A 12,564-nucleotide genomic window follows, 5' to 3' on the forward strand; every position below is an offset into this window, starting at 1 on the left:
GCGGGAGGTCCCGCATTTCTTTAAATTCGAGTACATATTATTTACTACAATATTGTATATTGGATCGAAAATATATTATTCACTACAATGTTGTACAGTGTATCCAACACAAACACGCACTGGGTGAAACCGGCGGCTCGTTGGTCTACATATTATTTACTACAATAATGTATATTGGATCGAGAACATATTATTTACTACAATGTTGTATATTGGATCGAGAATATGTTATTTACTATAATGTTGTACATTGGATGCAACACAAACACGCACTGAATAGAACCCGTGGCTAGTTGGTCTAGAGGTATGATTTTGGCTTAGATAATAAACGTAAGTGGCAACTCATGTGTAAAATGTGTTTATTGAGTATACCGCGTGGCTCGTTGGTCTAGGGGTATGATTTCCGATTAGGGTGCGGGAGGTCCCGGGTTCAAATCCCGGACGAGCCCGGACTTTTCTTTAAATTCGGGCACATATTATTTACTACAATGTTTTATTTGAATCGTTGGTCTAGGGGTATGATTTCTGCTTAAGGTGCGGATGTCCCGGGTTCAAATCCCGGACGAGCCCGGACATTTCTTTGAATTCGAGTACATATTATTTACTACAATGATGTACATTGGATGCAACATGGGTTACAGATTAGTGTAGATATAAGTTCCATGTTAAAATAAGCAATGTTTTAGGATAAGTGATTATTAAATGTAAATATAGGTTAGTTAATTAAGTAACGAACAAACGCCTTTTCATTAGTAATATTTAAAGTTTAACCGAAAGGTTGGTGGATTGAACCTACCCGGGGGTGTACAACTCGTGGGTACAACTCGTGGCTCGTTGGTCTAGGGGTATGATTCCCGCTTTGAGTGCGGGAGGTTCCGGGTTCAAATCCCGGACGAGCCCTGACATTTCTATAAAATTGAGTGCCTATTATTTACTAAAATGTTGTACATTGGATCCAACACAAACACGCAATGGGCAAACCATGTGTAAAATGTGTTTATTGAGATGTGTTACTATTATCAAGAAGCGATAAGAGCCTCCGTGGCGCAATTGGCTAGCGCGTTCGGCTGTTAACCAAAAGCTTGGTGGTTCGAGCCCACCCGGGGGCGTAAAGTAGTTATGATTTATACTCTGGAATATTCAATGCATGTTGTTTATACCCAATAGTATTTGATGATTATATTATTCATCATATATGTAGTTTACACGAGCCCGTACATTTCTTTAAATTCGAGCACATATTATTTACTACAGTATTGTATATTGGATCGAGAACATATTATTTACAACAATGTTGTACATTGGTTCCAACACAAACATGCACTGGATAAAAACCGTGGCTTGTTAGACTAGGGTTATGATTTCGGCTTAGATATTAAACGTGAGTTGCAAATCATGTGTAAAATGTGTTTATTGAGTAGAACCCGTGGCATGTTGTACATTGGATGCAACACAAATACGCAGTGGGTACAACCCGTGGCTCGTTGGTCTAGGGGTATGATTCCCGCTTCGGGTGCGGGAGGTCCCGGATTCAAATCCCGGACGAGCCCTGACATTTCTTTAAATTCGTGTGCCTATTATTTACTACAATGTTGTACATTGGATCCAACACAAACACGCACTGGGTATAACCCGTGGCTCGTTGGTATATAGTTTTTCGAGTAGACCGCGTGGCTCGCTGGTCTTGGGGTATGATTTCCGCTTAGGGTGCGGGAGGTCCCGCATTTCTTTAAATTCGAGTACATATTATTTACTACAATATTGTATATTGGATCGAAAATATATTATTCACTACAATGTTGTACAGTGTATCCAACACAAACACGCACTGGGTGAAACCGGCGGCTCGTTGGTTATTATTACATTATAGTATCACCCAGATCGTGTTTGTATTGAATACAATGTACAACATTGTAGTAAATAATATATTTTCGATCCAGTGTACAATATTGTAGTAAATAATATGTTCTCGAATTTAAAGAAATGTCTGGGCTCGTCCGGGATTTGAACCCGGGACATCCCGCACCTTAAGCAGAAATCATACCCCTAGAACAACGAGCGACATATTCTACCCAGTGCGTCTTTGTGTTGCATCCAATGTACAACATGCCACGGATTCTACTTAATAAACACATTTTACACATAATTTGCCACTTACGTTTAATATCTAAGCCGAAATCATACCCCTAGACCAACGAGCCACGGGTTGTACCCACTGCTTATTTGTGTTGCATCCAATGTACAACATGCTACGGGTTCTACTCAATAAACACATTTTACACATGATTTGCCACTTACGTTTAATATCTAGGCCGAAATTATAACCCTAGACTAACTAGCCACGGGTTCTATCCAGTGCGTGTTTGTGTTGCATCCAATGTACAACATTATAGTAAATAACCTATTCTCGATCCAATATACATTATTGTAGTAAATATTATTATTATTTATTATTATTATCTAAGCCAAAATCATACCCCTAGACCAACTAGCCACGGGTTTTATCCAGTGCGTGTTTGTGTTGCATACAATGTACAACATTGTAGTAAATAATATGTTCTCGATCCAATATACATTATTGTAGTAAGTGTTTGTGTTGCATCCAATGTTCAACATTGTAGTAAATAATATGTGCCCGAATTTAAAGAAAAGTCCGGGCTCGTCCGGGATTTGAACCCGGGACCTCCCGCACCCTAAGCGGAAATCATACCCCTAGACCAACGAACCACGCGGTATACTCAATAAACACATTTTACACATGAGTTGCCACTTACGTTTATTATCTAAGCCAAAATCATACCTCTAGACCAACTAGCCACGGGTTCTAGCCAGTGCGTGTTTGTGTTGCATCCAATGTACAACATTATAGTAAATAACATATTCTCGATCCAATATACATTATTGTAGTAAATAATATGCGCTCGTATTTAAAGAAATGTCCGGGCTCGTCCGGGATTTGAACCCGAAACCTCCCGCACCCTAAGCGGAAATCATACCCCTAGACCAACGAGCCACGCTGTATACTCAATGAACACATTTTACGCATGATTTGCCACTTACATTTATTATCTAAGCCAAAATCATACCCCTAGACCAACTAGCCACGGGTTTTATCTAGTGCGTGTTTGTGTTGCATACAATGTACAACATTGTAGTAAATAATATGTTCTCGATCCAATATACATTATTGTAGTAAATAATATGTAGACCAACGAGCCGCCGGTTTCACCCGGATTTGTGGATACACTGTACAACATTGTAGTGAATAATATATTTTCGATCCAATATACAATATTGTAGTGAATAATATGTACTCGAATTTAAAGAAATCCGGGACTCCCGCACCCTAAGCGGAAATCATACCCAAGACCAGCGAGCCACGCGGTCTACTCGAAAAACTCTATACCAACGAGCCACGGGTTATACCCAGTGCGTGTTTGTGTTGGATCCAATGTAAAAATTGTAGTAAATAATAGGCACTCGAATTTAAAGAAATGTCAGGGCTCGTCCGGGATTTGAACCCGGGACCTCCCGCACCCGAAGCGGGAATCATACCCCTAGACCAACGAGCCACGGGTTGTACCCACTGCGTATTTGGTTGCATCCAATGTACAACATGCCACGGGTTCTACTCAATAAACACATTTTACACATGATTTGCAACTTACGTTTAAATCTAAGCCGAAATCATAACCCTAGTCAAACAAGACACGGGTTTTATCCAGTGCATGTTTGTGTTGGAACCAATGTACAACATTGTTGTAAATAATATGTTCTCGATCCAATATACAATACTGTAGTAAATAATATGTGCTCGAATTTAAAGAAATGTCCGGGCTCATGTAAACTACATATATGATGAATAATATAATCATTAAATACTATTGGGTATAAACAATATGCATTGAATATTCCAGAGTATAAATAACAACCACTCTACGCCCCCGGGTGGGCTCGAACCACCAACCTTTCGGTTAACAGCCGAACGCGCTAGCCAATTGCGCCACGGAGGCTCTTATCGCTTCTTGATAATAGTAACACATCTCAATAAACACATTTTACACATGATTTGCCCATTGCGTGTTTGTGTTGGATCCAATGTACAACATTTTAGTAAATAATAGGCACTCGGTTTTATAGAAATGTCAGGGCTCGTCCAGGATTTGAACCCGGGAACTCCCGCACCCAAAGCGGGAATCATACCCCTAGACCAACAAGCCACGAGTTGTACCCACGAGTTGTACGCCCCCGGGTAGGTTCAATCCACCAACCTTTCGGTTAAACTTTAAATATTACTAATGAAAAGGCGTTTGTTCGTTACTTAATTAACTAACCTATATTTACATTTAATAATCACTTATCCTAAAACATTGCTTATTCTAACATGGAACTTATATCTACACTAATCTGTAACCCATGTTGCATCCAATGTACATCATTGTAGTAAATAATATGTACTCGAATTCAAAGAAATGTCCGGGCTCGTCCGGGATTTGAACCCGGGACATCCGCACCTTAAGCAGAAATCATACCCCTAGACCAACGATCCAAATAAAACATTGTAGTAAATAATAGGTACTCGAATTTGAAGAAATGTCCGGGCTCGTCCGGGATTTGAACCCGGGACCTCCCGCACCCAAAGCGGAAATCATACCCCTAGACCAACGAGCGACATACTCTACCCAGTGCGTGTTTGTGTTTCATCCAATGTACAACATTGTAGTAAATAGTATGTGCTCGAATTTAAAGGAACCTCCCGCACCCTAAGCGGAAATTATACCCCAAGACCAGCGAGCCACGCGGTCTACTCAATAAACCTCTATACCAACGAGCCACGCGCTATACTCAATAAACACATTTTACATATGATTTGCCACTTACGTTATTATCTAAGCCAAAATCATACCCCTAGACCAACGAGCCACGGGTTCTATCCAGTGCGTATTTGTATTGCATCCAATGTACAACATTGTAGTAAATAATATGTTCTCGATCCAATATACATTATTGTAGTAAATAATATGTGCTCGAATTTAAAGAATTGTCCGAGCTCGTCCGGAATTTAAACCCGGGACCTCCCGCACCCAAAACGGAAATCATACCCCTAGACCAACTAGCCGCTGGTTTCACCCAGTTCGTGTTTGTGTTGAATACAATGTACAACATTGTAGTAAATAATATATATTCGATCCAGTATACAATATTGTAGTAAATAATATGTACTCGAATTTAAAGAAATGTCTGGGCTCGTCCGGGATTTGAACCCGGGACATCCCGCACCTTAAGCAGAAATCATACCCCTAGACCAACGAGCGACATATTCTACCCAGTGCGTCTTTGTGTTGCATCCAATGTACAACATGCCACGGGTTCTACTTAATAAACACATTTTACACATGATTTGCCACTTACGTTTAATATCTAAGCCGAAATCATACCCCTAGACCAACGAGCCACGGGTTGTACCCACTGCTTATTTGTGTTGCATCCAATGTACAACATGCTACGGGTTCTACTCAATGAACACATTTTACACATGATTTGCCACTTACTTTTAATATCTAGGCCGAAATTATAACCCTAGACTAACTAGCCACGGGTTCTATCCAGTGCGTGTTTGTGTTGCATCCAATGTACAACATTATAGTAAATAACCTATTCTCGATCCAATATACATTATTGTAGTAAATATTATTATTATTTATTATTATTATCTAAGCCAAAATCACCCCTAGACCAACTAGCCACGGGTTTTATCCAGTGCGTGTTTGTGTTGCATACAATGTACAACATTGTAGTAAATGTTTCTCTCCATCATATATACATTATTGTAGTAAGTGTTTGTGTTGCATCCAATGTTCAACATTGTAGTAAATAATATGTGCCCGAATTTAAAGAAAAGTCCGGGCTCGTCCGGGATTTGAACCCGGGACCTCCCGCACCCTAGCGGAAATCATACCCCTAGACCAACGAACCACGCGGTATACTCAATAAACACATTTTACACATGAGTTGCCACTTACGTTTATTATCTAAGCCAAAATCATACCTCTAGACCAACTAGCCACGGGTTCTAGCCAGTGCGTGTTTGTGTTGCATCCAATGTACAACATTATAGTAAAGAACATATTCTCGATCCAATATACATTATTGTAGTAAATAATATGCGCTCGTATTTAAAGAAATGTCCGGGCTCGTCCGGGATTTGAACCCAAAACCTCCCGCACCCTAAGCGGAATCATACCCCTAGACCAACGAGCCACGCTGTATATATGAACACATTTTACGCATGATTTGCCACTTACATTTATTATCTAAGCCAAAATCATACCCCTAGACCAACTAGCCACGGGTTTTATCCAGTGCGTGTTTGTGTTGCATACAATGTACAACATTGTAGTAAATAATATGTTATCGATCCAATATACATTATTGTAGTAAATAATATGTAGAAAAACGAGCCGCCGGTTTCACCCAGTGCGTGTTTGTGTTGGATACACTGTACTATACTCAATAAACACATTTTACATATGATTTGCCACTTACGTTATTATCTAAGCCAAAATCATACCCCTAGACCAACGAGCCACGGGTCCTATCCAGTGCGTATTTGTATTGCATCCAATGTACAACATTGTAGTAAATAATATGTTCTCGATCCAATATACATTATTGTAGTAAATAATATGTGCTCGAATTTAAAGAATTGTCCGAGCTCGTCCGGAATTTAAACCCGGGACCTCCCGCACCCAAAACGGAAATCATACCCCTAGACCAACTAGCCGCCGGTTTCACACAGTTCGTGTTTGTGCTGAATACAATGTACAACATTGTAGTAAATAATATATTTTCGATCCAGTATACAATATTGTAGTAAATAATATGTACTCGAATTTAAAGAAATGTCTGGGCTCGTCCGGGATTTGAACCCGGGACATCCCGCACCTTAAGCAGAAATCATACCCTAGACCAACGAGCGACATATTCTACCCAGTGCGTCTTTGTGTTGCATCCAATGTACAACATGCCACGGGTTCTACTTAATAAACACATTTTACACATGATTTGCCACTTACGTTTAATATCTAAGCCAAAATCATACCCCTAGACCAACTAGCCACGGGTTTTATCCAGTGCGTATTTGTGTTGCATACAATGTACAACATTGTAGTAAATAATATGTTCTCGATCCAATATACATTATTGTAGTAAATAATATGTAGATCAACGAGCCGCCGGTTTCACCCAGTGCGTGTTTGTGTTGGATACACTGTACAACATTGTAGTGAATAATATATTTTCGATCCAATATACAATATTGTAGTAAATAATATGTGCTCGAATTTCAAGAAATCCGGAAGCTCCCGAACACTAAGCGGAAATCATACCCCAAGACCAGCGAGCCGACCGGTCTACTCGAAAAACTCTATACCAACGAGCCACGGGTTATACCCAGTACGTGTTTGTGTTGGATCCAATGTACAACATTGTAGTAAATAATAGGCACTCGAATTTAAAGAAATGTCAGGGCTCGTCCGGGATTTGAACCCGGGACCTCCCGCACCCGAAGCGGGAATCATACCACTAGACCAACGAGCCACGGGTTGTACCCACTGCGTATTTGTGTTGCATCCAATGTACAACATGCCACGGGTTCTACTCAATAAACACATTTTACACATGATTTGCAACTTACGTTTGATATCTAAGCCGAAATCATAACCCTAGTCCAACAAGCCACGGGTTTTATCCAGTGCATGTTTGTGTTGGAACCAATGTACAACATTGTTGTAAATAATATGTTCTCGATCCAATATACAATACTGTAGTAAATAATAGCTCTTGACAAGAGCTCTTGACAAGAGCCTGAAATAATATCTATTATTATTGATTACGGCTTGCTTATGAATAAATAAATAAATAAATAAATAAATAAATATGTGCTCGAATTTAAAGAAATGTCCGGGCTCGTGTAAACTACATATATGATGAATAATATAATCATCAAATACTATTGGGTATAAACAATATGCATTGAATATTCCAGAGTATAAATAATAACTACTTTACGCCCCCGGGTGGGCTCGAACCACCAACCTTTCGGTTAAACTTTAAATATTACTAATGAAAAGGCGTTTGTTCGTTACTTAATTATCTAACCTATATTTACATTTAATAATCACTTATCCTAAAACATTGCTTATTCTAACATGGAACTTATATCTACACTAATCTGTAATCCATTGAAATGATATAAGGTTGTTGGTGGTAGGGTTTAAGTATGGGTTGGAGGTCCGTTTGTTGAAGATCCACAGTCCGGGATATTGGTTACTGTAGTAGCTTCTTTATGCGATATGGTAATAATGTCCGTCCAACCTTTCCTGATGCCTTGGGTCGAGCAGTAGGAATAATATTGATCGACTGGTTTGATGCGAGTTCTCTTCAGATTAATGGGTCCTTTCAATAAGGTATTCGCTGGAAGAGACAAACTTCTGGTTCCAATAAAATCCACTTATAATGTTTTACACTGTATTTATTGCTTTACTTCACAGACATAATCTCCACTTAGATTATTTAAGACTACTCTTAAGACATTATCACTTGGCTAGAGTCTTGACTAAGACTTCACTGGTTAATACAAATTATTCTGACTCTATATATTATACATTGTACGTGACAATTCTAGGAATGGCGTCTTCCGTGTTCATGTAAAGATCTTGGACTTTGAACAACATTGAACAATAATTCATATTTTTATTAAAAGCACGTATGATCATGCTATTACAGAACACGCCACCCCTAAAGAATATTGTTAGTCCTCTAACAATTGAAAAGAAAAAAAAACAAAGAAATTACAATTTATTTGGGATTCCTCCCCTCTAAAACAATTTATCGTCCTCGATAAATGAAAAATAGTAAACTATGGTACAATCGATTATAGCAAAAGAGAGAAAATTTGAAAATTTGCAAAATATGAAAAAGTAAAAGTATAAAATTTTGTAGTATGTCTGCAATATAGTAATTAGATAACAATTCTGATGATAATATGAATAAAAAAAATTAACATAAAAAATCTAATATTGTTGTAATACTTTGCTGCATATTGTGATTTTTAATAGTTCATTAAAATTATTTTGATTTAGTTTCAACAGCTTGTTTAATTTCAAAAGTAGGATTTTGATAATACAGCAAAATATTATAAACAATAATTAGTTACATTGTTCGGATATTCTTATTGGATACAGTATGCAACCTAATGCCATATGAATTCGCATAGTTGCATAACTTGTGTGACTGCTTTAAATGATTAGTAGACAAAAACGAAGTTGTGACCTAATTGATTTATATACATCAATAAACTTCTAAAAATTTAAAAATTATTATTTGATCCATTATCACTATCATTAATTGGTCTATTTTGCATAAGAATATTAACAAGGTGCAAGATCTCTCTTTCTTTTCACAAATTTAATATAATAATTCTTTAATTTTGTATGATAATTTATCTATTTGATTCGAATTTAAAATATGATCAAAATACTCTCTCGTCAGATTCAGTTCAATATTTTTAATAGGATGTTTAAAAATGCGCGCGCGATTATTTCTTACTGAAGCTGTATGAGAATCTTGTATCAATCTTCAAAGATTTTTAAAAAAATAGCTTGCACACATGTTGCCATTCTTATACATTACATCTAGATAGAAATGGAAGATAGTGATAATTCGTCTTGTAATCTAATAATTGTGTTTCACATACTTTTACATCAATACATTTCTGGGCCCCTCTTAATTTATTTTCAAATTCTATTCTGAACATTCTATTTGTTTCATAAAAATATGCAATACAAAAATATTAATTTAAAATTATTATTTAGAATGTCAGTATTAATAAAAAATGAGTGGCCTTTCAATTTCGGAATCTTTGCTACAAATTATTATTTTTATTTTTTGTATTTTTGATTCCATGTGAATTATTGATATACTATGCATTAAAATTACTTTTTTATAAGTGAATAAATAATTAAGGTGATAGAAATTAATTTCAAAGAAATTTATTGATTTTATTTTATCTACTTTGAACGCTCGAAATTCATAGTTATTTATAATTATTGTCAATAAAATAAAAATACAACTACGAAAATATTAACATGTCAAATGAAACATAAATTACGATAAAATTATTCAAAATCAAAATTAAAATATCAAATTAATGGAATATTAATTGAAAAAAATATGTCGCCAATTAATACTACACAAAATTTTTAAATAATAATAAAATAAAGTTTTGTAAAATACATCAAGATTCATAACATTAACGAAGTTAATACATCATAAGCAAATTTGTATTGCGTGCCTTGTTAAGGTTTGAATCCGAATGTTACGTGATATTTCTTTACTCAAATTTCAAAATAGAAATATGATAAAGCTTTGTTATGCTATTAACGCAAATAATCGAAATTAGTGTGAACAATTATAAAAATTTCAATTAGGAAAAATATTATTATTTTCAATTTACGCAAATAATAGAAAACAAATTTACTCAATCGCTTACTAATTTTCAAAATAAATTTATTATATTTGTAGAGAAAATTTAGGAAATATTTTACGTGCAATATAACGCCAACAATTGAATTGAAAAATGAAATCATTCTGTATCAATAATTCAAACATGGACTTTTTCTATTTTCCTATTTTTTTTTTCTAATTTATAATTCTTTTCTATGGGGATAGTTACATTGCTATTATTGACATTAATTTAAATTTATCCCCTTCATTTCTGTAACATTCTGTGTTGTGGGCAGTTGATTAAATTTATTATTGAAATTTGCATTTTCAAGTTCAATTATTTTCACCAAAACTTCAAAGTTCATTTTATATTATATTCAAGATTAAAATTTTATTCTTATGTAATATTTAAAATTATTTCTATACTCAACAATAATAGTTGGAATTTATTCTCATGCAAGATTTAATAAAATCGATAAAATCAACGAGCGTGTTTTGGTCCTAAAATGAAAATAACGAAATAAATTTATTTTTGAAAGATTTTATTGACTCGTTCCCACGGATTCATGAGTCTTTTATAAGTCATCAAAATTACGTCAAATATATTTAAGATCTCGCGGTTTTCACTAACCTTACGAGTCTCCATTCGGGTTTTTCCTACCCTGATTAATTATTTATTTGTCAGATACCTATTGTTTCTTTTGAACAATTTAATATTAGGCTATCTGAAATGAAGGATTGGCACTATCGCCTGAAAAGTGGCACAATGGCTACACTAAATCCTTTAGGCATTTCGCCTTTATACTGGCATTTAAAGCCACATTAAAAATCGCGACGTTATAAAAAGATCAACAGATGTAAATTTACTCTTGATAGGATACTCAAAGTCATTAACTAGAGTCACTACTTTTCAATATTACTTTCTGAGTCTTTTATATTATTACTTGATGACTTTGTTAAAATCTTTACAATTATTTTACTTTGAAATATTTCTTTTATGAAATTCGGACCTGGCAATGCTCGTAATTGTTTTTGTTAAAAAATGCTTAGTTAACAATATTTACTTTGAACTTAACCTTGATGGTTACGTGAAGTCAACAAAATAATAGTGGTGTGTGAACAATAATCGAACTGCCCGTTGTTACAAAAATGTTACCCAAGTACAACCAAAATCCTAATACTTAAAAAAAATTTCAAATTGACAAAATATTATTATTTATATTCTAATTGACAAATAAAATCTTAAAAAATTGACGACTATGATGTTCTGGTCTGGATATGTTGAAGGATTGGTTTTTCTTACTTGGGGAGTGAGCCTTAGTCAAGAAGTCTGCGTCGATCTGCCTGCGTAGTTTATCTCGGTAATGCTGCCACCTTTGGTGCCTTTAGTTCCTCGTGCTAGTCCTGGTCTTGCTGCTTGCTGGATACTCTGCTTACTTTAATGACCCTGCCGCCTCTGGGTGCGAAGAAAACTGGATCCAGAATTCACCAAGCACAATTCACAAAACTAACACTTCACTACAAGGAAATCCACCGCTGCCACCATGAAATGATATAAGGTTGTTGGTGGTAGGGTTTAAGTATGGGTTGGAGGTCCGTTTGTTGAAGATCCACAGTCCGGGATATTGGTTACTGTAGTAGCTTCTTTATGCGATATGGTAATAATGTCCGTCCAACCTTCCTGATGCCTTGGGTCGAGCAGTAGGATAATATTTGATCGACTGGTTTGATGCGAGTTCTCTTCAGATTAATGGGTCCTTTCAATAAGGTATTCGCTGGAAGAGACAAACTTCTGGTTCCAATAAAAATCCACTTATAATGTTTTACACTGTATTTATTGCTTTACTTCACAGACATAATCTCCACTTAGATTATTTAAGACTACTCTTAAGACATTATCACTTGGCTAGAGTCTTGACTAAGACTTCACTGGTTAATACAAATTATTCTGACTCTATATATTATACATTGTACGTGACAATTCTAGGAATGGCGTTCTTCCGTGTTCATGTAAAGATCTTGGACTTTGAACAACATTGAACAATAATTCATATTTTA

General features: G+C 35.9%; 11 non-coding genes across 11 annotated transcripts; 3 read left to right on the forward strand and 8 right to left on the reverse strand.

Moving 5' to 3' along the window:
- Positions 1 to 377: 377 nt before the first annotated feature.
- Positions 378 to 449, forward strand: Trnap-agg. The gene has a single exon. It is a non-coding gene; the product is annotated as a tRNA-Pro (tRNA).
- A 379-nt stretch (positions 450 to 828) lies between these two features.
- Trnas-uga lies at positions 829 to 900 on the forward strand. Its single transcript has one exon. It is a non-coding gene; the product is annotated as a tRNA-Ser (tRNA).
- Positions 901 to 1,478: 578 nt separating this feature from the next.
- Trnap-cgg lies at positions 1,479 to 1,550 on the forward strand. Its single transcript has one exon. It is a non-coding gene; the product is annotated as a tRNA-Pro (tRNA).
- A 1,105-nt stretch (positions 1,551 to 2,655) lies between these two features.
- On the reverse strand, positions 2,656 to 2,727 carry Trnap-agg. The gene has a single exon. It is a non-coding gene; the product is annotated as a tRNA-Pro (tRNA).
- Positions 2,728 to 2,941: 214 nt separating this feature from the next.
- On the reverse strand, positions 2,942 to 3,013 carry Trnap-agg. Its single transcript has one exon. It is a non-coding gene; the product is annotated as a tRNA-Pro (tRNA).
- A 487-nt stretch (positions 3,014 to 3,500) lies between these two features.
- Positions 3,501 to 3,572, reverse strand: Trnap-cgg. Its single transcript has one exon. It is a non-coding gene; the product is annotated as a tRNA-Pro (tRNA).
- A 367-nt stretch (positions 3,573 to 3,939) lies between these two features.
- Trnan-guu lies at positions 3,940 to 4,013 on the reverse strand. Its single transcript has one exon. It is a non-coding gene; the product is annotated as a tRNA-Asn (tRNA).
- Positions 4,014 to 4,148: 135 nt separating this feature from the next.
- Positions 4,149 to 4,220, reverse strand: Trnap-ugg. Its single transcript has one exon. It is a non-coding gene; the product is annotated as a tRNA-Pro (tRNA).
- Positions 4,221 to 4,478: 258 nt separating this feature from the next.
- Positions 4,479 to 4,549, reverse strand: Trnal-aag. The gene has a single exon. It is a non-coding gene; the product is annotated as a tRNA-Leu (tRNA).
- A 50-nt stretch (positions 4,550 to 4,599) lies between these two features.
- Positions 4,600 to 4,671, reverse strand: Trnap-ugg. The gene has a single exon. It is a non-coding gene; the product is annotated as a tRNA-Pro (tRNA).
- Positions 4,672 to 7,527: 2,856 nt separating this feature from the next.
- Trnap-cgg lies at positions 7,528 to 7,599 on the reverse strand. The gene has a single exon. It is a non-coding gene; the product is annotated as a tRNA-Pro (tRNA).
- Positions 7,600 to 12,564: the final 4,965 nt, after the last annotated feature.

This window comes from Ctenocephalides felis, unplaced genomic scaffold, assembly GCF_003426905.1.
Source record: "Ctenocephalides felis isolate EL2017-DRISC unplaced genomic scaffold, ASM342690v1 CF-g0.4_SCAFFOLD_03573, whole genome shotgun sequence".
Taxonomy (NCBI): domain Eukaryota; kingdom Metazoa; phylum Arthropoda; class Insecta; order Siphonaptera; family Pulicidae; genus Ctenocephalides; species Ctenocephalides felis.